Below are 23,556 nucleotides of genomic sequence, written 5' to 3'. Positions count from 1 at the left end.
TTCAACTCTGTCCATTTCTCTCTCCATGGCTGCTCTCAGTTGCTTCACCTCCAGAGCAGCATAAAAGGATGCAAGAATAGAATTAAAAATAAGGCCTTATTTAGGACTTAAAAAAAATTCCACTAAGGGATTAATCTGGAAAACAAGGGACAAAAATCAAAGGCCGGTTAGCAGACACATGGCCACGTACAAGCAAGCACTACTCCCTCTGTATTTGTTTTATTGGAGTATCTTTTTCTTTTCTTTTTAAAGTTGCTTCAGTGAATTCATTGTGGGATTTTATGTCACTGACTTCCGCCAGGCATATTCTGTGCAGCAGCCCCAGCACTATAAAAACCTACCTCCACGAGCTCCCAGCGCTGGTGCACTGTTTACACTGTAACTTTACAGCACTGAAACTTGCAGTGCTCAGGGGTGTGTTTTTTCACACCCCTGAGCGAGAAAGTAGCAGCGCTGTAAAGAACCGGTATAGACAAGCCCTAAGGAGTCCATCTCCCTCATCAGCATCTCCCATGCTCTTTATATCTTAAAAAGAGAACATAGAATAAGATCACTAGCTGAGAGGTACAGAAAAGCTGATTTGGTGCTCTCCAAGTAAATCCACTTCCACTTAGCACTTCATTATCCACTTGTCCTATCCCTCCAGCCCCTGAGAAGAGGTACATCCTGCAGGGTCCATATTGCATAGCGTGGGTGTGTGGTGTTTTTTTTTTTTTTTTTTGAAAGGTGGGTGAGATAGAGGGACACTGGCTTGGACGCACAGGAAGGGTGTGAACTCCCTCTGGGCCTGGCTCCTCCCATCTTTGGATCCTAGGGAGATGGAAAGCATTAGCTTATTTGCTTTTACTTTGCATCTCAGTAATTTGAAATAATAGCAGAATTAAAATGAAAAGAGAAATCAAGCTTATTGCTTTTTTGGCACTGGTAATCAAGGTGTTCAGCGTAAAAAGGGGATCCAGGGTCTGAGTCACTCTGGGAACTGATCAAAGGGAAGCTGCTGATTCTCCATCTCATTTGTTAAGTCTCTTCCCTGCCCCTCATGGTGCATGAGCTAGTGCTGGATAGAACTGCTTGAAGCATCCATTGGAACAAACATTATGTGAATGGGTATAAAAGTACACTGTATAATAGACACTATGAAGTAATCCACAGTGCTGTAATGCTTTCAGGACATGCTACTTATGGATGGGCAACCACTGTGTGCACCTGAATCAGGATAACTAGTATTGATTAACTATACTGATGCAAGTTGCAATAGCACAGTTATTTATTATTTGTATTACAGTAATGCTTGGAGGCTGGAGTGTCGCTGCATCCACTGAGGAGGAGGGAGGCAGTAACAATGGACAGTGAGGCTGAGGCAGTTTCTTCAGTCAGCTGGGCTTTGCTATAACATTTGTCTTGTACACTGCATAATACAAAGGGGTTGAGTAAATGAATTCAATATATAGTTTAAACTTTGTTATGCAGTATCACTAAGAAAAGGTATGTTCTGCAGTTCTAGCAATCTGTAACAAATAGATAGTTGTGTACACAAATTGCTGTGACTTTAGAGTTGAGAGTGTGGAGCAATTTAAAAGCCAGGAAATAGCCACTTGATGTATTGATTACAGGTTTTCCCCTTAAATCCATGGAAAACATTCCAGCTCTTTTATGCCAGACGTATAACTGTTTCTGGATAAGTGTAAGTGCACTATACTAATTCTAGTTTTACTAATTATCCCCTGACTTTCCACAAGTGGAGCAGGGAGTTACCTGCAGTTGGCAGGGGATTGTACAATTGCACAAGTACAAAATGAAGTTTCCTAGAGGATTTATTTGCAATACAAATCTTTCCCAGTGGAGGAAGACTTTCATATGAGAAGCTTCCAATCAAGATTTATATATTACTATGTGTGCTAGTGTTAAAAGCAAGCATATGAAATCTTGTGAATGTTTTGACTATATGCCTGCCTTGAGTGATTTCACTGAGAAGCCGCTGGACCTCAATTCAGCATTCAGTTAGCTGATGTGTAGTTCTGCATTTAACCAGAGTGATGACATTTAGAGTCTTATGGGACAAAATTGGGCCTGGGTGGTTTTTAGATACATTTAAAATCTAGGCAATTTAAAGAGTCTCTCCAGCAAACAAGAGTTTCCCTAAGTTTTCATACTTCTTTGAGAAGGAGAAAGCCATCCTTTTATTTCCCGGTGTTTAAAAAAGCATGGTTTAAATAGCATAAAATAGAGCTCTGTAGGTTCTTTATTGGTATGAAAAGTGGGAAAAAAAATGTGTTTAGCGAGTACTATCAACTCTCAGGATAGGACAGATTTCACAATAGTATTGGTCTTTTCTCTGTTTGTTTCAGGCTCAGAAGATTGACTCTTCTGCGTGTTCCCCCTTTGGTGGTATTCTCAATCCATGTTGAATGCTGAGAGTAAGTCAGTCTTCCAGATAAAATGATTACTTGATAACTACTTCCTGAACCATTGCTTTCTGATAAAACAGGATTGGATTCAAATTTCTTTATTAATCTCTTGTAAGGCTCTAAACATAACAGTATGGATTAGTGTTGTCAACTGTTTTAATTGTCTTAAACATTTGTTTAAAGTATCACAGGTGCTTTATTTCATGAGTTAAGGATGCAGTCCCTGACTTGTTAAACTTGCAATGGTCATGATAGAATGTGTTGCAGTGCGGGACACTCCCATTTTTATGGTACAAAGTTCCTCAAAAAAGGAAATATCAACGACATCAACATCTGCAATATATCATATTGCAGTCTGCCATCATTACACGAGTACTAAAAACTGTAGTATGAAAATAATATTCATTGCAGTGACTGTCCCTACAGAATTGTTTTATAACTGTCTGTGTCTTCAAATTTGCCAGTGTCAATTCAGTTTTAACTAAAGAGATTACAGAAGTTTTCCTGCGTTCATAATAAACTGTTTTCTGTACTGATCTCCGCTTCTAAAACTAGAGTCATTTCAAATGGAATGGAGTAGTTCCATATGGAACTCAAACACACAGAATTACTGTTTAATAAGTTATATTATTCATACGGCATTATTATATAGTCCACAGGTGGCCAAACCATGGCTCGTGAGTCACATGCAGCTCTTTTATAGTTAAATTGTGGCTTGCGGAACTCTCCACTCCCTCCTCGTCCATTCTCCACCTACCAGACTGTAGCGGGGGAACTTGGGTCTTCTGCCCTGCCACGGTGTGGTGAGGCTAAGGGCTTCTGCCAGAGATGAGTTGCCTGCTGGGGGGGCTCAAGTTAAAGGTTTGCTCCCCCCCCCCAACAGCCTGAGTCACAAACACCTCCCCCTCCCCCAACTTACTGGCAGTGGCTGCTCCCTGCAGCTCCCAGCTCTTAGCTCTACATGGAGAGGCAGTGGAAAACACCTGGGAGTTGCAGGGAGGGGCTGCTGCTTTAGGCCCCTGGGGAGAGGCACCAGCAAAAGCAGCGGCTTTCCTTGCAGCTCCCAGCTGTTTGCCATTGCCTCTCCCCATGGCCAGCTGTAGTTCCCAGCCTTCTGGCTCCAGCAGCTGCTGTGTAGGGAGGGGGCCTGGCAGCACCAGCAAACCCTGGCAAAAATCAGGAGAGGCATGTGAACCCCCTCCCCACATACATTCTGCAATCTCTGGCTTCTGCCTAGTGTGGTGGAGAGTCTCGGGGCTTCAGCCCCATGGGGTGTGCCTGCCAGGGCTTGAGCAGGAACGGGCTGAAGCCCCGAGCCCCGGCAGGCACGTCCCAACTCTCAAACATCTGAAGATTGTTGTATGCGGCTCAGAGATTCATAAGTTTGACCGCCCCTGTTGTATATCATGAATAATACCTAAAAGAAAACACTTAACACTTTGCTAGTTATATACTAAATACAGAAGCTTTCACATGCACAAATGAGAAACAGCCATTTACAAAATAGTATTAAACTGCAGACATGCAGATAGTAAAACATTGCTCTTTTCATCACTTTGTCTTTATGTTGTATAGTGACTTAGTGGCAAAATAGAGTTGGCCAGGCCGGTCAAGACAAATTTAAGGCTCTGGTACGTCATGTTTGCTGGGATCCCACTCCATCCTGTTTCACCCCAGGGTATGCTTTACTGTAGATGGGTTAAATAATATAGTTATCTACGACAGAAACTTTCACTAAAACTGCATTCTTGAAATATGGACTCAGTTGTAAGAAGCTAATGTAAGCTGTGTTTAATTGTCAGTTCCATTAGGTTAGGAAAAACTCATAACTAGATCTGACAATTCCCCTTTTTCCCCTAATAGATCAGTCTATTCCCATCAATTCAGTCCCATCAGTTCTTCCCATCCAGTCTCACCTCTGCTCCTGGGATTCTTCACACCCCCAGAGGCTGAGGTTGGAGCCGCAGGAGGGTCTCCAGCCCACTCTCCCCTTCAGGCTCAGGGTGGCAGCTTCAAGTACTCCTCCCTCCTCTTCCCCTTTCTCTTACCAGGCACCACATGCTGCAGGGAGGGAAAGGAGAGGGAGCAGAGGAGCTGTCCCCACCCACAGGCTGGAGTGGATATCCCCTGAGCTGTGTCTCTCTTTCTGCTCCCTCCTCCCCCACTCCCATCCTGCTAAAATAGGTGAGGAGGAGGGGCGGGAGAGGACAGAGCACACTCTCCTGCTTCCTGCAGCAGCTGTGATTGAGAACCACTGTTTGGAAACTGGTGCCTAGATCTAGGCAAATTTTCTTGATGCTGGTAACACTGCGCTGAATTTTGCTTACCCTCAGACCATCAACTATGAAGAGTGTATACAAGTCAGGCACAGAAAAAAAAAGAAAAGGAAAGTAGAGAGAAACTGCAGAACAAGAAGCAGGAAAAAGAACTCTAGAATATTTTGGATGGAAACCAGGGCATGGCGAAGGAGAGAAAGATGATGGTAATTCTTTGAGATCTGTATCTGCAAGAGGAGGAAGAATATTTAGAGGATAAGGATGAACAACAATCATCCCATTTTTCTGTTAAGAACCTTCTTTCACATGCAGGGCCTGTAAAACAGGGTGACATAAACAGATTTGTGCTTCATAACTGCAAGAGAAAAATCCACCCAGAAAGGGATACCTAAGGAAAGCAGTTTCCCCGTGTGCTTCTTTCCTATAGTTTTTCAAATGGAGAAAAAATTGAACTGGATAGCAGTGATGTTGCATGCTGTTTATTGCATTCCATATTGACTTTTCCCCAGAATGCAGCAACTCAAGGTGTTCTTCCTACCTTAGTCCCACTAAGCCGCATGGGTGGCGAGTGTGATAGACCTGGGGAGTATAAGCCTCTATTGGTGCAGCCACCACCAACCTGCCATTGGATGCCTGGGCCATGGTGGCCCTGCCTGTGCTCCGTCTCTTCCCCTCCTTGATCTGTCCCTTCCCCGAGGCCCTCGCCACTGCCTGGTGAGTCCCTTCTCACTCCTGTCCTCCACTCTATTCACTCCTCTCCTTCACTGTCCTTTCCTACGAGACCCCATCACACGCTGTATCCATCCTCACCCCTCCCACCCTTGTGAGCAGGGTGGAGGAGAGGAGGGACATAGCACGGGGTGGCAGGACCTGGGGCCAGATAGAGGTGGAATGTGGGCAGGGCTGCAGGTGGAAGAGGCGTGACAGGGAGCTGGCCTCCCTGAGGGGAAGCTTCATCTGCCTACCATGCACAGCTGTGTAAAGAAAACCTGACCATGGAAAAAACAATGAACACATAATATGCTATGTGAAATAGATGAATGCAAGAAGAAGATTAAAAGATGATAAAACCATCCACTCACTGCTGAAGACAAATTTTGCAAATGAAAAAGAAAAGTGGAAGGAAACTCTGGAACACATTTTAGATGTTTTATTTCTTGAAGAATGAGGATTAGTTTTCTGTTACTTGAGACGCAAGCTGGGTGATAAATCCAATGGCAATTCCTTGGATGTTACTGAATTGTTAGCCAAGTATGATTGGATTTTGGATGATCATGCAGACGATGTAAAAAGGCACAGGCGCAACATAGAGAGTTCAAATGTGCTACTTATCACCTGAGCCAAAATTAATTTATTCAAGAATGCACAGGGAAAGGTGTGAAAACAGTCTGAGGTGAAGCTGAAGAGGCCAACTACTTCTCAGTAATTTCTGATGCATCCAGACAGCTCACACAAGGAACAAACACTATTGATCCGATACATTTATCAAATACTTACTGATAACTTTGTGATTCAGGAACACTTTTTTGTGCTTCAGAGACTTTAGGAAGAAGACTGCTGAGGAAATAGCAGAAATGATTCACAACACCATAGATGAACGTGGATTAGATTTCAAACTGTTGTAGTCAAGTTTATGATGGTATTGTGCCAATATGGCACGGCAGGCTTCTGGAGATCAGGCAATGGTTCAACAGAATCCTCGGGCATGTTTTTCTCCACATGGATTGAATACTTTGAACTTAGTTTGTGCTGATTCAGCTGAGTCATCAATTGATTGTATTACATTCTTTGGATACCGTCAGCCATTGTGCAGTATTTTCAGCACATGTCCAACAGCAGTGGGAAACTCTTGATTCATTCCATTTCATGTCTGTTATGTAGTGGGCTGGGTGTATTGACTGTGTATGTGTTCTTTTGCCAAGAACCTGAAAGGCTTACAAATGGCATTGAATGAGTTGACTGAATTAAACCTGACTGCCAAAACCAGAAGTGATATTGCTGGACTGGTAATATACATTTAGTTAACTTTTGATGTTCTAACTTTCCTCAGTTTGGCTGAAAATTCTAATCCCCATCAATGAATGGAATTTGGTCCTTCAGCATGGAGATGCAATGCTTGATGTTGAAAGAGACAGCATTGAGGACTTCTCACTGAACTGGCACAGTTGTGAGAGAAATGGAATGAAATTTATGATGAATGTGTTCATGTTGTAGCAAAACTTTGGTATTAATACATCCATCCAAAAATAAAGGTGATGGCGCAGGTAATCGAGACAAGCCTGTAAAGGACACTTTTCTGGGATGGTGTTTTCTTTTACATTGTAGTCTCTGTTGTAGGTGGCCTCAAAAACAGGTTGCTGCACTCGTAATATATCTGTCAAAAACTTGAATTTCCATGGATCTTCCTTGAAAAGGTTGAAGTTGCCCTCCATGCCTTTCAGCATTCTGAATCTTTATTGCACTATCTCTGGTGATGTAAAAGAGGAACTTGTGTTTTGCAATCGCGTTTGCAAAGAAGACATTGGCCCAAAAATACTGTTGCCATTTCACTAACTAACTAAACTGCATGAAATCTCTCTGAAACCTCTTCCCCAACCTGATTGTTGCACTTCACCTATTTTGCTGCATACCAGGCTTCAGGGCCAGCGTAGAAAGATCTTTTAGTGTGCTCAAGTGTGTGGATAAGTGCCAGCGTGCAGCTAGGGGTCAGTCAAGAGTTAATGGCCTAGCAACTCTTGCAAAGTGGTCTGGAAGATTGGTCAGTTTCAATGATATTCATTCATTCATTTGCTAAGAAAAAGGCAAGAAAAGCACCATTATAAGTTGAAAATATTAAAATAAATCATACAGAAACGTACCTTTCTAGCTTCTTTACTGCATTCTTATCACATTCTTATCACTGACAGCTTTCTTTTTGCTTCTATTTAGCTTGTACTTCAGTCTTGAATTCATCGTCTCTTCGCTTATATTCATCAGTCAAATTTATTTCTGGAGATACCAGTACTTTATTCATACAGACTTTTTGGAAGCTCTCTGAGCTTGGTGCCCTGGTACAATTGTCCCCCCTTCTACCCTACTTGTCAACCCTAGAGGTGGCTCAATATCACAAAAAAGGAAGACTGTCTTAAATCACTTCTCATGGGTGTTCATTGAAGAAAGAGCCTAACATTTTTTGTAATTAATTTTTAAATACACATACGATTTTAAAGTTTGTCATGCTCTTTTGAATTGGTTTGGTTTATTGCACAGATGGTCTCTGTTTTAATCACTATTAGCTCTTCTGCAGTATTCTCTTCTAAACGATGCTGTGACAAGTGGCCCTCTTTTGGATGCCACCTGATGTTCTGAGATATCACTGAGCCTGCCTATTATGCCAACCTTGGCACCCTTTTTACCTGTCTTGCTGAGCCAAGCTATTAAGCTTCCTCCAGTGCACACACAGGCAGGGCCACACCAGACTGCAGAACGAAACATACACTGAGATCAGTTCTGGAAAGGCTCAGCTTAAAGGACTTGTCCCAGGACTCAGGTGTCCACCTCCCTTGGAGTGCAGACCCAAAGATATATTATGAAATTCGCCTCCTACCTCAATGTGGAGGAAGGTATGCACAACTTCTTATCCCCCTCCCCCCTTCAATTATGAATTGTACAGATGGGGTTATGTTATAAACAAGAAATAAGTTTATTAACTACAAAAGGTGAATTTTAAGTGAATATAAGAGATAAGACCGAACAAAGCAGATTACTGAGCAAATAAACCAAAGTATGCAAGCTAAACTCAATATACTTAAACAGGTTACAAAACGTAATTTCTTACCCTAAATGTTATTTTAGGCAGGTTGCAAAGTTTCTGTGGTTCAGAGTTCCAGTTATATTTATCTTTGGACTGGACCCCTATCTCAGTCTGGACCCTCCCGCCTTCCCTTTAGGTAGCTTTCTTCTTGGGCAGACAGGCCATGGAGAGGAGGAGTCCCGTTTGCCTTCTTCCCCACCCTTAAATAGGATTTACATAAGACAGGAGTCCTTTGTTTCCCAAACTTGTCCCCTTTCCCTTCTACTGGGAAACTTACAAGAAGTCCCAGGTAATGTTTAGTATCCGGTGACAAGACGACTTGACTTAATAGTTTCACAATTACATCCCTGGGCGCCTCACAGGAGGGAGAGAGATTAGTATCTGTGGTTTTGTTCCTTCCTGATGGCTCATGAAATTTGATGGCCTGTCATCTGGTGAATGTCTTCCCAATACACACCCAGTTGTAATTGTTACATAGTCCATATCCCTAACTTTAGATACAGAAATGATACGTGTATACAAATTGGATAATCACATTCAATATATTATAACCTTTCCAATGCTATCTTACAAGACCCATCTTGCATAAAGTATATCTGTTACGTCATATTCATATCATAAGCATATTTTCATAAATATGGAGTGAAATGTCACAGATGCCATTTCAGATTTTTGGCATTTCACTTCATTTTTTAATCATGGTTAGCAACAAAAGAAATTCTAACAATGGTACAAGCCCATTATTAGGTGAAGATGGAAAAATCATTAATGATGCAAAAAAGGCAGAAGTGGTGAATAAATATATATTTATTATGTATTTGGAAAGAAACCGGATGATGTGCATATCACTTGAGGAGTATGAAGTATCTTCCAGCCCATTAGTAAATGAGGTTGTTAGATCATATCTGCCAGGGATAAACATTTTAAAATCAGCAGGTGTGAGTCTGTCTGCCTAGGCTAGGAGGTTCACTAGCAGCTTCATTGTACACGTACCCATACTGGACAAGCAACTCAACATGAGCTTCAACTGAGATGCTGTGGCAAAAAGGGCTGTTGGAATCCTCGGATGTATAAACAGGAGAGTAGGACTTAGGGGGTGATTTTTACCTTTCAGTATATAATTATGCAATTAATACCAGAATACTATGTCCAATTCCAGTGTCAGCATTTTAAAAAGGATGCTGAAAAATTGGAGAGGGTGCAGGCAAAAGCTATAAAAATGTTTCACGTACTAGAGAAATCTTATAGCCGGGGTTCTTAAACTGGGGTTGGGACCCCTCAAGGGGTCATGAGGTTATTACATGGGGGGGTCGCGAGCTGTCAGCCTCTATCCCAAATCACACTTTTCATCCAGTATTTATAATGGTGTTAAATAGATAAAAACATTTTTTTAATTTATAAGGGGGGGTCGCACTCGGAGGCTTGCTGTGTGAAAGGGGACACCAATACAAAAGTTTGAGAACCACTGTCTTACTGTGAGAGACCAATCTTGTTAAACCCATTTATTACACTGCTCTACAGCCAAAATGCTTCTGAAATAATTGTAGTCAAACTTTACTAATTCTGGGTCACTGAGAACGAAAATGATGCTTAAAATTGTTGATTGGCTCTAGTTTTCAAGATATGTTATTGGGTCAGTATATACTGTTACAAAAGATTCCTCCTCCACGTTTGGTGTAGTAGTTGGTTGGCAGGATTCTTGACCATAAAAGCTTCCTTATGCAGAGGCAGACTGCACCAAACTACGAAGGAGTTCATGAAGAAATTTCTTTTCTGTGCCGAACAGGGTCTTAGAATGCAAATCCTTAGGAATGCCTAAATATAGTTACTTCTGGTCACTGGTGATGCCAACAACAGTTAATTATGCTGTTATGATAAATATCACTGCTTTATTTTGCAATTTCAGTATTAAAGGAACAAATGCAGTGAATTACATCAATTGAGTAAACATAATTTCATTAAGTAAGAACCATGTATCTTAATCATTACATTTGCAGCCTAGTCTGATCAGAGGAAAAAATATGATGTGACCCTCTCCTATTTCCATCAGAGTTCTGCTCATTTCAGCAAGTAAGTTGAAAGAACACAAGATGTGTTTTAGTTGAAGATATTAGCATGCTGAACAGGCTGCCTTCAAATACCTTTAATTAACCAGAATAAAATATCCCTACCCCAGGAAAAACCCTTCATCTGCCCCCTATAGTTCTTTTCCATGTATCTGTCACAGTTCAAGGCAACTTGCCCCTGTATTTCCCCTCTGTGGACCAACAAGGGCACACACTCTCAGGCTTCTGACTCACATGGTGTTGCCTCTCTTGGGTGGAGACACACCCTTCTGACTAGGATATCTCCAGACTGAACAGTTCCTTACCTTCACTGTGTTAGTCCCAGCCAAAGACAGACTGCCTAAGCAGATCTGCTTTTTTTTCTCTTCAGAGACAAGAACAGTGTAATTTGCCCACATTTAAGCTACAACACTCCTCTTTCTATACAAGCTTATTTAGTATTGTAAAAGGAAAAATTATAATTCCAGAAAGAAAATATTAAAAACTAAAAAGGACCTACATGCCTGCCAATAAGCTTACCAGAGATCACCCCCAGTCCAACATGGGGGTGATTAGACCTAAAGGGATCCTTTCTGTGGTTGCAAGTTCATAATAGCTTCATCTCAGAGCTAGCGCACTAATGAAAAGTTTAGTCTGTCCTTTATATAGTTCAGGGGTCTTTGATTTGGAGTTTCCAGGAGTAGGTAATCAGTACACAACAAGGTTTTCTCCCCAGGATCTAGCTTCAAAAGGACTCTTAGGAAACCCACTTCACAAAGATTGTCCCGAACAGTTTGTTTGAAATTCCTATTGTGACGGGGTGGATCACAGAAACCGCCCTGGGAGCTGCCATCTGATGTGCCAAGACCACTTCTGCCCCCATTTTCCTGCCCTGTCAGCTTAGGACTTCAGTGCCCTGCCTGGTTTGAGCCAGACTCGATAGCCTGCTGCAAACCCAGACCCAGGTCTGAATCACGTCACCTAACAGCTGCAGGTTTAGCTGAAAGCAGCTAACAGAAGTGTTCTGATCTTTAACATTCAGATGCCCAACTCTCAATGGGGTCTAAACCCAAATAAATCCGTTTTACACCATATAAAGCTTATGCAGGGCAAACTCATAAATTGTTCACCCTCTATAACACTGATAGAGAGAGACGCACAGCTGTTTGCCTACCCAGGTATTAATACATACTCTGGGCTAATTAATAAATAGTGATTTTTATTAAATACAGAAAGTAGGATTTAAGTGGTTTCAAGTAGTAACAGACAGAACAAAGTAAATTACCAAGTAAAGTAAAATAAAACACGCTGGTCTATGTCTAATACAGTTAGAAACTGAATACAGATAAAATCCTCACCAGTTCCAGAATGTTTCCTTTTACAGACTAATCTCCTTTTAGTCTGGGTCCAGCAATCACTCACACCCCTTGCAGTTACTGTCCTTTGTTCCAGTTTCTTTCAGGTATCTTTGGGGGTGGAGTGGCTCTCTTTAGCCAGCTGAAGACAAAATGGAGGGGTCTCTCATGGGCTTGTGGGTGGAGACCCCCCTCCTCTCTTCTATGCACCAGCTACAAAATGGAGTTTTGGAGTCACCTGGGCAAGTTACATGTCCATGCATGACTGAGTTCCTTACCAGCCAAGCCACATTCCTAGGAAAGCCTAGATGTGGATTGGTGTCTTCAAGGTCATTGTTGGCTTAAGTATTTCTTGATTGGGCACTAACTGAGAATAGTCTTTTTTTTTTCCTCAGGAAGCTGACAAACTGCTTCACTACAGCCTACTTAGACTCAAACAAGTATGCAGCCAATATATATAACTTTGAATACAAAAATGATACATGCATACAAATAGGATTAATAGATTCAGTAGATCATAACCTTTACAGAGATAGGTTACATGGCATTTGTAGCATAAAACACATTCTAGTTATGTTATATACATCCATTTCTATAAAGCCTTATGGATGGCACCGTCACACCTATCATTTTAGCAAGGTTTACATAAGTCTCCTAGAAGTTACCTACAGTCCTACAATAACATGTAAACAACTGCATTTTTAATGCAATAAGCCCCAAAAGTAGTACACTTAATTCAGTAAGGTTTATCCAGGATATTTCAGGAAACTGCCATCTGTCACAGTAGTATTATTACTTAGTATTTAAAATGTTTCAAATGTTGATTATCTTGACAGGACATCAGTTATTTGCATACACTTTAAAATTTATTAAAGCAAAGACACTCATTACAGATACAAAGTTGGTGGGGTACCATATAATACTAGGAACCATTTTGTCTGTTTCCACTAACTTGGTCAAACTGAGAGTTGGTATTTTTATGATGAAATTTCTGGAAATGATAAAGATAGGAAATGGAGATATTCCAGCCACAGCCAAAGAGTTCTCAGAGTTTCTTGGGGGGGGGGAAAAAATATTAAGCCACAATGCAGTTGTACAAGTATCACAGCAATGCTGGTTCAGTTACCTGTAGTATATAAGAATAGAGGAGAATGTTTTAAGTAGTTGGTGAGCCCTCTAGTGATGCCCACTGTGTTCTGTTTTAGAAACAATCAGAAACCAGTCAGCAGCAGTATTCATTAAGCTAGGTCTTATATGATATGGCCATCTAACATTTTGACAGATGAAAGGAGATGCGACAAAGAGCCTGACACGCAAGCGGCAAACCTTCCCACAGTAGCTATATAGGCCAAATGGAAGTTGAAGCATACTCTGCTTCCTGGCTTGCCTGCAGGTAAATTTAGCCATTTTTCCTGTTCATAATTTGTCTAAGAACAAACCAGGGTTCCTATAGCCTTCTTTATTTGTAACCATCCATATCATTTGTGAAAACATAAATGGATTTGCAACAAAGTGGTTGAATATTGGTTGCTTTTAATGACTTTTATATGCATATTATGTTTACTTACAAAGAATACAAACTAGAAACGGAGGTAAAACATCTGGTAGCATTTAGCCCAGAATCAAAGCTTCAGTTCCTGGAGTGCTCTCTTCATAACAATCAGACTTGTCACTCGGGGTGACCCAAGAAGTATTTTTGTCACAGCCAGTCAAAACCATGTTCTTTCTTCAAGCGTCACTTACAAGATTAAGTGACTTGGGGGTGCAAGTTATGTCCGCATATAGCATAGGAATAAAGCTTTGTGTCAGGGAGTGACATGTCCCAGCTACTTCAGAACAGTCTAATGGTCATTGGGATGTGTCATTTGGAGTGTTCTGAGAAGTATTTTGTCATGTAGAGCCAGACAAAGGCTACCTTTTTTTTAATGTGAATAATTATTAATATAAGTTGTTATATATAATTGACTAATTTTGGTTAATTTTTTAAAAAAAAGGTGATTTAAAAAAATTGGCCTTTGGATAAGGAATTGAGGACTATGAATAAAGAACTGTGAATAAGGAACCAATTTCAGTCTCATGACTGGAATCTCTGCAGGGATATAACCTCAAAAATACACAGTCATCTGGAATTGGAAGGCCTCCTGTAAGTGCCACAAATGATGTAGGTGCCATGGTTACAGAAGAGCCCCCACAGCGTACCAAGGAGTGCTCCATAACAACTTCCAGAATTTATACATGTATCATCTTTGTTTACGTTGCACTGTAGCACCTCACTTGTAGAGCGTGGGTTTCTATAAATACATTTTTAGAAATCCAACCCCTCACTCTTGAGAACTTTGACAGTATGTCTACACTGGGGATAAAAAACCCACCGCTGGCCCAGGTCAGCTGACTCGTGCTTGTGGGGCTGAAAAATTGCTGTGTAGACGTTTGTGCTTGGGCTGGAGCCCAAGCTCGGGGCCCTGTGAGGGTGGAGCTTGGGCTCCAGCTCGAGCCTGAATGTCTACACAGCAATTTTGAGTCTCTCAGCCTGAGCCTCATGAGCCCAAATCAGGTGACCCATGCCAGCTGCAGCTGTGCCATGGGCTTTATCCTTGTGTAAATGTACCCTGAGACATAGAAGCATTCTCTTTCAGTTGAAGGCTGAAAAGAGGACTTCAGCAACTAATATCTTTGAGTACTCATTTGCCTGTCAGTGCATTACAGCAATACATGATGGGCTGTCAATTCATCTATCACTAAATAGTGTACTTTGTGAATCTTGAGTTTCTAAATCTTTAGAATAAAGAGGGAAAAAAATAAGCTAACAATTTAATGAAAATCATCAGTCTTCAACCGAGTGACTTACCATATGAATAACTTAAGTAACATTTTTTGAACGTTGGGAAAGACCAGGGCCAGCTCTGGCTTTTTAGCCGCCCCAAGCAAAAAACAAACAAACCGTGCGGAGCAGACGTGCCCCGGGCAGCTGAGTGCACGCCCCGGCTAGCGGGGGCGGGGGGAAGGGGGGGGAGAGAAGGGGGACGGCAAGGGCTTCCTTCAGCGGGGCACCCGCCACTCGGCCCTCCGGGCAGGCTCTAGGCCGCTCTGGTCGGTGGGGCAGGGAGGGAAGGACGCTTGCTGCAGACCTGGCACCGGCTGAGGCCGACGGAGCGCGCAGCCCGCTCCCAGCAGGGCGCTCCCCTCCTCCACGCCGCTGCCCCCTACAGGGTGGCTGGAGCGGCAAACCAAAAAAAAAAAAAAAAAATAGGGCGGCCGTGCAGCCCTACGATTGCACAGAATGCCGCCCCTTAGAATCTGCTGCCTCAAGCACGAGCTTCTTTGGCTGGTGCCTGGAGCCGGCCCTGGGAAAGACTTATTTAGTCAGACAGCCACCTTTGAAATCCAAGTTGGCCTTCGGTCAGTCACTTTAACAAGATCTTACAAATGTTAAAACTAAAATGTAAGTAACTGCAATATATTTTCAGATCTGATTTTAGTGAAGTCTGATCACAATTCTGTGCCAAAAGCTCTCAAAATGAAAGTAACTTATGCAATTTCTAGATGAAACTAACTCTTCAGTGTAAAGGTCAGGAGGTGTGGGGCATTCCAACCCAATCTAAAATGCCTCTTTAAAAAAAAAAAAAAAATCAGTAAACATCTGTGCCTGTGCTTCCCAAAGTAGGTTTGCAAATCACTTATGGTCCGGAGACTTGCCTGATCACATGATGCTGGCTTTGTTCCCAGCTGCTTCTATAGTTCAGCCTCTATGTTAAAGAAGCGTGGAGGTCCCTGTCAGCAGTTTAATTGGGGGGGTGGGAGGGGGGGAAGGAAGAGGAGTTGTGTAGTTGAGCGAAAACAATCCATTTGAACTTTCATGTACCACATCTTCAACCACAGGGAGAAACATTTTTTGGGACTATTTACAAGGATTTTCAGAGAGATGGAGTTCCAATTTTTTTTCCTGTTAAGTTTACAAATACTTTTGTGGCTCGACGTATGACCAATACAGAGTCATGGAGAAACTTTATTTCTCCAAGAGACCCTAACAAATAAAAGTGCCCTTCATAGATCTTTGTGGTGGGGCACATAGCTATAGGTCTGAAGGATGTTGCTGGAGAGATTTATGGACAGAGACTTGCCATCCTAGTGAAGAGGGCTTTAAACTAGATTCAAAGGGCGAAGGTGAAAAAAGCCTCCAGAAAAGCATCAAAATAGGCTACCTTAACAGAAGGGTAGATGTGGCAGGGTGAGGAGGAACATGGAAAGTTACAATAGAGTCATAGGAGCAGCAAGAGGGAACAGCTCAGCATCTTCAGTGTCTATGCAGAAATGTAACAGGAATAACCCGAAAAATTGGAAGTCTTTGTACATAGTCTAAATTATGACTTAATTGGAGTCATAGAGATGTGGTGGGATAAGTCTCATGACTGGAACATTGGTATAGACTCTTACAGCTTGTTCAGGAAGGACAGTGCAGGAAGTAACCAGGGGGATAGCCATTTTAGACTTAATTCTGACCCAAAGGGAAGAATTGATAGCGAATCTCAAGGTGGAAGGCAATTTGGGCGAAAATTATCATAAAATGATAGGTTTCATGATTCTAAGGAAAGGAAGGACTGAGAGTGCTGAAATAAGGACAATGGACTTAAAAAACCAGACTTTTTACAAACTCAGAGAAATGGTAGGTAAGGTCCCATGGGAAGAAAATCTAAGGAAAAAAGGAGTTCCAGACAGCTGGCAGTTTCTCAAGGAGATAGTTTATACTAGTGTGTTTAAGACTATCCTGATGTGAAAGAAAGATAAGAAAAATAGTAAGAGGCCAATATGGCTCCATCAGAAGCTCCTTAATGACCTGAAAATGAAAAAACATATCCTGTAAAAAATGGAAACATGGACGATTGCTAAAGAGGGAGTACAGAAGAGTAGCACAAGCACTTAAGGACAAAATTAGGGTAAGGCACAAAACGAGTTACACTGAGCAAAGGCATTGAGGTTTTTGAAATATATTAGGAGCAAGAGAGAGACAAAGAAAAGGTTAGGTCCTGTAGTCACCAGGGAAGAAGCGCTAATAATGAATGACACCAAGAATGCTGAAGTATTTAGTGCCTATTTTGCTTCAGTCGTCACTAAAAAGGTAAATTGTGATCACATGCTTAACAAAATTAACATTTAATGAGGGGGAAGGAACACAAGCTAAAATAAGGAAAAAAAGTTTAAAGAATATTCAGATAAGTTAAATGTGTTCAAGTCCTTAGGGCCTGACAAAATTCATCCTAGGATACTTAAGGAACTACCTGAAGCATTTCTGGAACTGTTAACAGTTATCTTTGAGAAATCATGGAGGAAGTGTGAGGTCCCAGAGGACTGGAGAAGCTCAAACCTAGAACCTATCTTTAAGAAGGGGAACAGTGAGGAGTAAGTGAATTATAGATCAGTTAGCGTAACTTTGATACTGGAAGTGGGGAGGGTAAGAAGAATGGCTGGTTGGAAACCGTGTGGGCTATAGGTGGGTGCAGTCTTGAAGAGGAGAGAAAGGGGTTAGGCCGGGCAGAATCCCCTAGATTTTCTGTGAGCGTTGAGAGTAAAACTGTCAATTTTTGGTTGTTTTTGTGGTGGGGATATAGAGGTGCAATTAGGGTTGCCTGAATGATTTTCATGTACTTTTGTATACTTTGCAATGCTTGAGGAATTTTTGAAAAGCAAAACCACAACTGAGCATCTGCAGGCTTTCTAACACTTAAGTTTTAGAACTGTTATCAAGATTTTATGTTTGAAATTTTATTCTTTTTACCTCTGCTCCAGGCTAATATAGGTTTTGGCCTGAGACGTGATCACTTATTTGAACCCCATCTGTTTACTTGCCGTTTAATGTAACACTGTGAAGAAAGATTCGCCGCCCAAGAAGCATACATTTTACATCTTACTTACTTTTGTGAAAGGTATCAGAGTGCACTGAATAACATATCTGGTTGCGTGCAGATATTCTGTTCTCTGCTATAGGATAGTGTAGTAAAGTACAAAGCTATACATAAAGATGGAAAATAAAATGCTGCATGTAGCGTTTCTCTGTAGTTTTCATTAGACATCCCACAGATCAATTTTCTGTGTGGTGAGGAAACTTAGCTAAAGATGGGATCGCTTCCTGATAAAAGAGAGAGCAGCTTCATGAAATAAAAGTAGACCAAGAAAGGCAAGTTAAGTATGTAAGGTAATGTCATAGTCAGAGATAAACAATTGAAGACCTGGAGGTAAGGAGTTCAAATGACAGCTTTCAAATCCTTGTTGCAATGTCCATCTGCTGGTAGATACCAAGTGTCAAGACTAATAAGGAAGCTCAACTAAAATGTACCGTCTTTCCTTTTGTGGAGATGCTGGGAAGCGTTGGGAGTATCTCCGGTCAACAGACATTAATTTGCTTAAAACGAAGATCCACTTGTCTCTTGAGTTATCAGTATTCAAATATGTTCAGTGCATTCTAATCTCTGGAGATATGCAAAGCTTTTACTCTGTAAAATTAAGGATTATTTTTGATCCCTAAACTTTAAAATGCATTGTTAGTCAACTGTAATGTGACACATACTATATATGGATGCATGGTGTTTTAGGTTTCACTTTCAAAAAATAGATTGGGATGCCAAGCGTCAATGGTTTTTAAGATGATTCATTCCCACCCCGCTGCCCAGCCCCCCTTCCCCTCCCCCAATCAGTAAGAAACTATAATTTATGATTTGGCAATTGTAAATCAGGTCCTTCATTTTTATATAAGGAGGTTTGAGGCACACATTTTATTCCTATGCTGCAATATTTGTGTAACATCTAAATGTTGTTTTGGTGGAAACCTTGGCATAAGATAATGTAGCAACTTGGTGATATTTATATAGACGCTCATGGGCTCCCATCACCATAACTTAGTCCTGGTCTACAGTACAAGTTTAGGTCAAATTTAGCAGCGTTAGATCGATTTAACCCTGCACCCGTCCACATGACGAAGCCATTTTTGTCCACTTAAAGGGCTCTTAAAATCTATTTCGGTACTCCTCCCCGACGAGGGGATTAGTGCTGAAATCGACCTTGCTGGGTTGACTTTGGGGTAGTGTGGACGCAATTTGACGGTATTGGTCTCCAGGAGCTATCCTAGAGTGCTCCATTGTGACCGCTCTGGACAGCACTCTCAATTCTGATGCACTGGCCAGGTAGACAGGAAAAGCCCTGCGAACTTTTGAATTTCCTTTCCTGTTTGGACAGCATAGTGAGCTGATCAGCACAGGTGGCCGTGAAGTCCCAGAATCGCAAAAGAGCTCCAGCATGGACCAAACGGGAGGTACTGGATCTGATCGTTGTTTGGGGAGACAAATCCTTGCTATCAGAACTCCGTTCCAAAAGATGAAATGCTAAAACATTTGAAAAAATCTCTAAGGGCATGAAGAACAGAGGCTATAACAGGGACCCACAGCAGTGCCGCATGAAACTTAAGGAGCTCAGGCAAGCCTACCAGAGAGGCAGACGGCCGCTCTGGGTCAGAGCCCCAGCCATGCTGCTTCTATGATGAGCTGCATGCCATTCTAGGGGGTATCCCTACAACTACCCCACCCCTGTGGGTGGACTCTGTCAATGGATTCTCACGTTACAGGGATGCGGATTTTGGGGATGAGGAAGATGATGATGAGGAAGACGTTGAAGATAGCACACAGCATGCAAGTGGAGAAAATGTTTTCCCTGACAGCCAGGAACTGTTTATCACCCTGGACCCAGTACCCTCCCAACCCACCCAAGGCGGGCTCACAGACCTTGAAGGCAGAGAAGGGACCTCTGGTGAGTGTACCTTTGTAAATATTGTACATGGTTTAAAAGCAAGCGTGTTTAATGATTAATTTGCCCTGAAGACTTGGGATGCATTTGTGGCCAATACAGCTACTGGAAAAGTCTGTTAAAGTGTATGGGGATGGAGCGTAAATTCTCCTGGGACATATCAGTGAAGCTCTCCTGGATGTACTACCAAAGCCTTTGCAAAAGGTTTCTGGGGAGGGCAGCCTTATTCCGTCCTCTATGGTAGGACACTTTACCACGCCAGACCAGTAGCACATAGTCTGGAATCATTGCATAACAAATCATGGCAGCTAATGGTCCTAGTGTTTGCTGGTATTCAAGCAACATCTGTTCTCTCTCTCTCTGTGTTATCCTCAGGAGAGTGATATAATTCATGGTCACCTGGTTGAAATAGGGGAATTTTATTAAGGGGACGTTCAGAGGTGGCCGTTCCTGCTGGGCCGTTTGTCTGTGGCTGAACAGAAATCATCCCCGCTGTGCGCCACACGGTGGGGGGAGGGGTGAAGCGATCATCCCAGAGAATAGGGTGTGTGTTGCCGGGGGGGAGGGGAGGGGTTAGTTGGGTTTGTGCTGCACATTAACCCGAAAACCGCAGCCCCTCCTTTTAAATGGCCAACCCATTTTAAATGGCCAACCCAACGGGTGCTTGATATGGGAAATGAGGGTGCTGCTGTTTGAAACCATGTAATGTTAACAGCTTGGTTCACCGTGACAGTCTACCCATTGTTCTCTAAAATGTTTCTTTTTACATACTACTCTCCCTTTTTTTCCTCCTGCAGCTGCAAATGTTTCACCGCTCCCCATATCATCTGCGTCCCAGAGGCTAGCGAAGATTAGAAGGTGAAAAAAATGCACTCGCGATGAAATGTTCTGAGCTCATGCAGTCCTCCCACTCTGAAAGAGCCCAGCAGAGTGCATGGAGGCAGATACTGTCAGAGTGCAGGAAAACACTAAATGAACGCAAGGACACGTGGCGGGATCAAGATGATAGATGGCATCAGCATGATGAGAGGAGGCAGGATGCACTACTGAGGCTACTAGAAGATCAAACTGATATTCTCTGGCGTATTGTTGAGGTGCAGGAACACAGACCGCCGCTGTGGCCTCTGTGTAACGAACCGCCCTCCTTCCCAAGTTCCATAGCCTCCTCACCCAGACCCCCAAGAATGCAGTGGGGGGGCCTCCGGGCACTCAACCACTCCACCCCAAAGGACTGCCCAAGCAACAAAAGGCTGGCATTCAATAAGTTTTGAAGTGCAGTGTGGCCTTGTCCTTCACTCCTCCCCTCCTCCGCCACCCCACCTGGAGCTTCCCTCTTTCCCCACCCCTCCTGGGCTACCTTAGCAGTTTTCCCCCCATTGGTGTGATGAAGTAATAAAGAATACATGAATTTGAAACAACAATGACTTTGCCTCTGCAAGCGGTGATCAAAGGTGGGAGGGGAGGGCGGTTGGCTTACAGGGAAGTAGAGTGAACCAAGGGGGTGGGTTTTCATCAAGGGTAATCAAACAGAACTTTCACACTGTAGCCTGGCCGGTCATGAAACTGGTTTTCAAAGCTTCTCTGATGCGCAGCGCACCCTGCTGTGCTCTTCTAATAGGCCTGGTGTTTGGCTGCGCGTAATCAGCAGCCAGGCGATTTGCCTTGACCTCCCACCTCGCCATAAACGTCTCCCCCTTACTCTCTCACATACTGTGGCGTACACAGCAAGCAGTGATAACAATGGGAACATTGGTTTCACTGAAGTCTAACCGAGTCAGTAAACTGCGCCAGTGTGCTTTTAAACATCCAAAGGCACGTTCTACCACCATTCTGCACTTGCTCAGCCTATAGTTGAACAGCTCCTGACTACTGTCCAGGGTGCCTGTGTATGGCTTCATGAGCCATGGCATTAAGGGGTAGGCTGGGTCCCCAAGGATAACTATAGGCAATTCAACATCCCCAACAGTTATTTTCTGGTCTGGAAAGTAAGTCCCTTGCTGCAACCGTTCACACAGACCAGAGTTCCTAGAGATGGGAGCGTCATGTATCTTTCCTGGCCATCCCACGTTGATGTTGGTGAAACGTCCCTTGTGATCCACCAGTGCTTGCAGCACCATTGAAAAGTACCCCTTTTGGTTTATGTACTGGCTGCCTTGGTGGTCCGGTCCCAAGATAGGGATATGCGTTCCGTCTATCGCCCCACCACAGTTAGGGAATCCCGTTGCAGCAAAGTCATCCACTATGACCTGCACATTTCCCAGAGTCACCACCCTTGATAGCAGCAGCTCAGTGATCGCGTTGGCTACTTGGATCACAGCAGCCCCCACAGTAGATTTGCCCACTCCAAATTGATTCCCGACTGACCGGTAGCTGTTTGGGATTGCAAGCTTCCAGAGGGCTATCGCCACTTGCTTGTGAACTGTGAGGGCTGCTCTCATCTTGGTATTCTTGCACTTCGGGGCAGGGGAATGCAACTCACAAGTTCCATGAAAGTGCCCTTACGTAGAAAAGTTTCTCAGCCACTGGAAATCATCCCAGACCCGCAACATTATGCGGTCCCATCAGTCTGTGCTTGTTTCCCGGGCCCAGAATCGGCGTTCCACGGCATGAACCTGCCCCATTACCACCATAATGTCCAAATTGCCAGGGACCTTGCTTTGAGAGAAGTCTGTGTCCATGTCCTCACCACTCTTGTCACCATGCTGCTGTCGCCTCCTCGCCTGCTTTTGCAGGTTCTGGTGCTGCATACACTGCAGGATAATGCGCATGGTGTTTACAGTGCTCATAACTGCCGTGGCGATCTGAGCGGACTCCATGCTTGCCGTGGTATGGCGTCTGCGTGGGAAAAAGGTGCAAAATGATTTTCAGTCGGTGCTCTCGGGAGGGGGTTGGGGGGAGCTGATGACACGTACCCAGAACCACCCACGACAATGTTTTTGCCCCATCAGGCAGTGGGAGCTCAACCCAGAATTCCAATGGGCGGTGGAGACTGCGGGAACTGTGGGATAGCTACCACAGTGCAATGCTTTGAAAGTCGATGCTAGCCTCGGTACTGTGGATGTACTCCGCTGACTTAATGCGCTTAGTGGGGACACACAATCGACTGTATCAAATCGATTTCTAAAAAATCAACTTCGATTAAATCGACCTAATTTTGTAGTGTAGACATACCCATAGAATCATAGAACTGGAAGGGAGCTTGAGAGCTGATCTAGTCCAGTACCCTGCACTCAAGGCAGGACTAAGTATTATCTAGACTGGGGTGGGCGAACTTTTTGGGCCGAGGGCCACATCTGAGTGGGGAAATTGTAAGCAGGGTTGGGGTGTGGGAGGGAGTGCGGTGTGCAGGAAGGGGCTCAGGGCAATGGATTGGGTCATAGGAGGGGTGCGGGATGTATGAAGGGGCTCAGGGAAGGGGGTTGGAGTGCAGGAGGGGGTTCAGGGTGGGGTGCAGGAGGGGTGTGGACTGTGGGAGGGGGCTTAGAGCAGGGGGTGGTGCAGGAGAGGTGTGAGGTGCGACAGGGGCTCAGGGCAGGGGTTGGGGGGCAGGAGGGGTGCGAGGTGCAGGTAGGGGGCTTAGGGCAGGGAGTTGGGGGGCAGACTGGCAGCGGTGTGCACTGGGGCCAGGGCAGGATCCCTGCATGCCTGCCCAGTCCCCGGCCCCGCGCCGCTCCAGGAAGTGCTGCGGCCCCTGGGGGAGGGGAGGCGGAGGGCTCTACATGCGCTGCCCTTGCTGCGTCTCCAGGTACCTCTCCCAAAGCTCCCATTGGCCGTGGTTCCTGTTCCTGGCCAATGTGTACTGCGGGGGGCAGTGCCTGGACGCAGGGGCAACGCAGAGAGCCCTCTGCCCCCCCGCCTGGGGGCTGCAGGGACGTGGTGCTGGTGGCG

General features: G+C 43.7%; 1 protein-coding gene across 4 annotated transcripts in view; it reads left to right on the top strand.

The window, feature by feature from the left end:
- The window catches only part of MPP7 (MAGUK p55 scaffold protein 7), a 293,702-nt gene that overhangs the window by 5,014 nt on the left and 265,132 nt on the right, over positions 1 to 23,556 (top strand). For 2 of the 4 annotated variants that reach the window (XM_054020782.1, XM_054020778.1), the window contains exons 2-3: positions 1,286 to 1,485; positions 2,349 to 2,417. The exons of 1 other annotated variant lie outside the window; for it this stretch is intronic. The gene's annotated coding sequence lies outside the window, so the exon portion shown is untranslated. The remainder of the gene's footprint in view (positions 1 to 1,285; positions 1,486 to 2,348; positions 2,418 to 23,556) is intronic. One more of the 4 variants, XM_054020779.1, reaches the window with a different exon arrangement.

This window comes from Malaclemys terrapin, chromosome 2 (genome assembly GCF_027887155.1).
Source record: "Malaclemys terrapin pileata isolate rMalTer1 chromosome 2, rMalTer1.hap1, whole genome shotgun sequence".
Classification (NCBI taxonomy): domain Eukaryota; kingdom Metazoa; phylum Chordata; order Testudines; family Emydidae; genus Malaclemys; species Malaclemys terrapin.
This window is presented reverse-complemented; position numbering and strand designations above follow the sequence as displayed.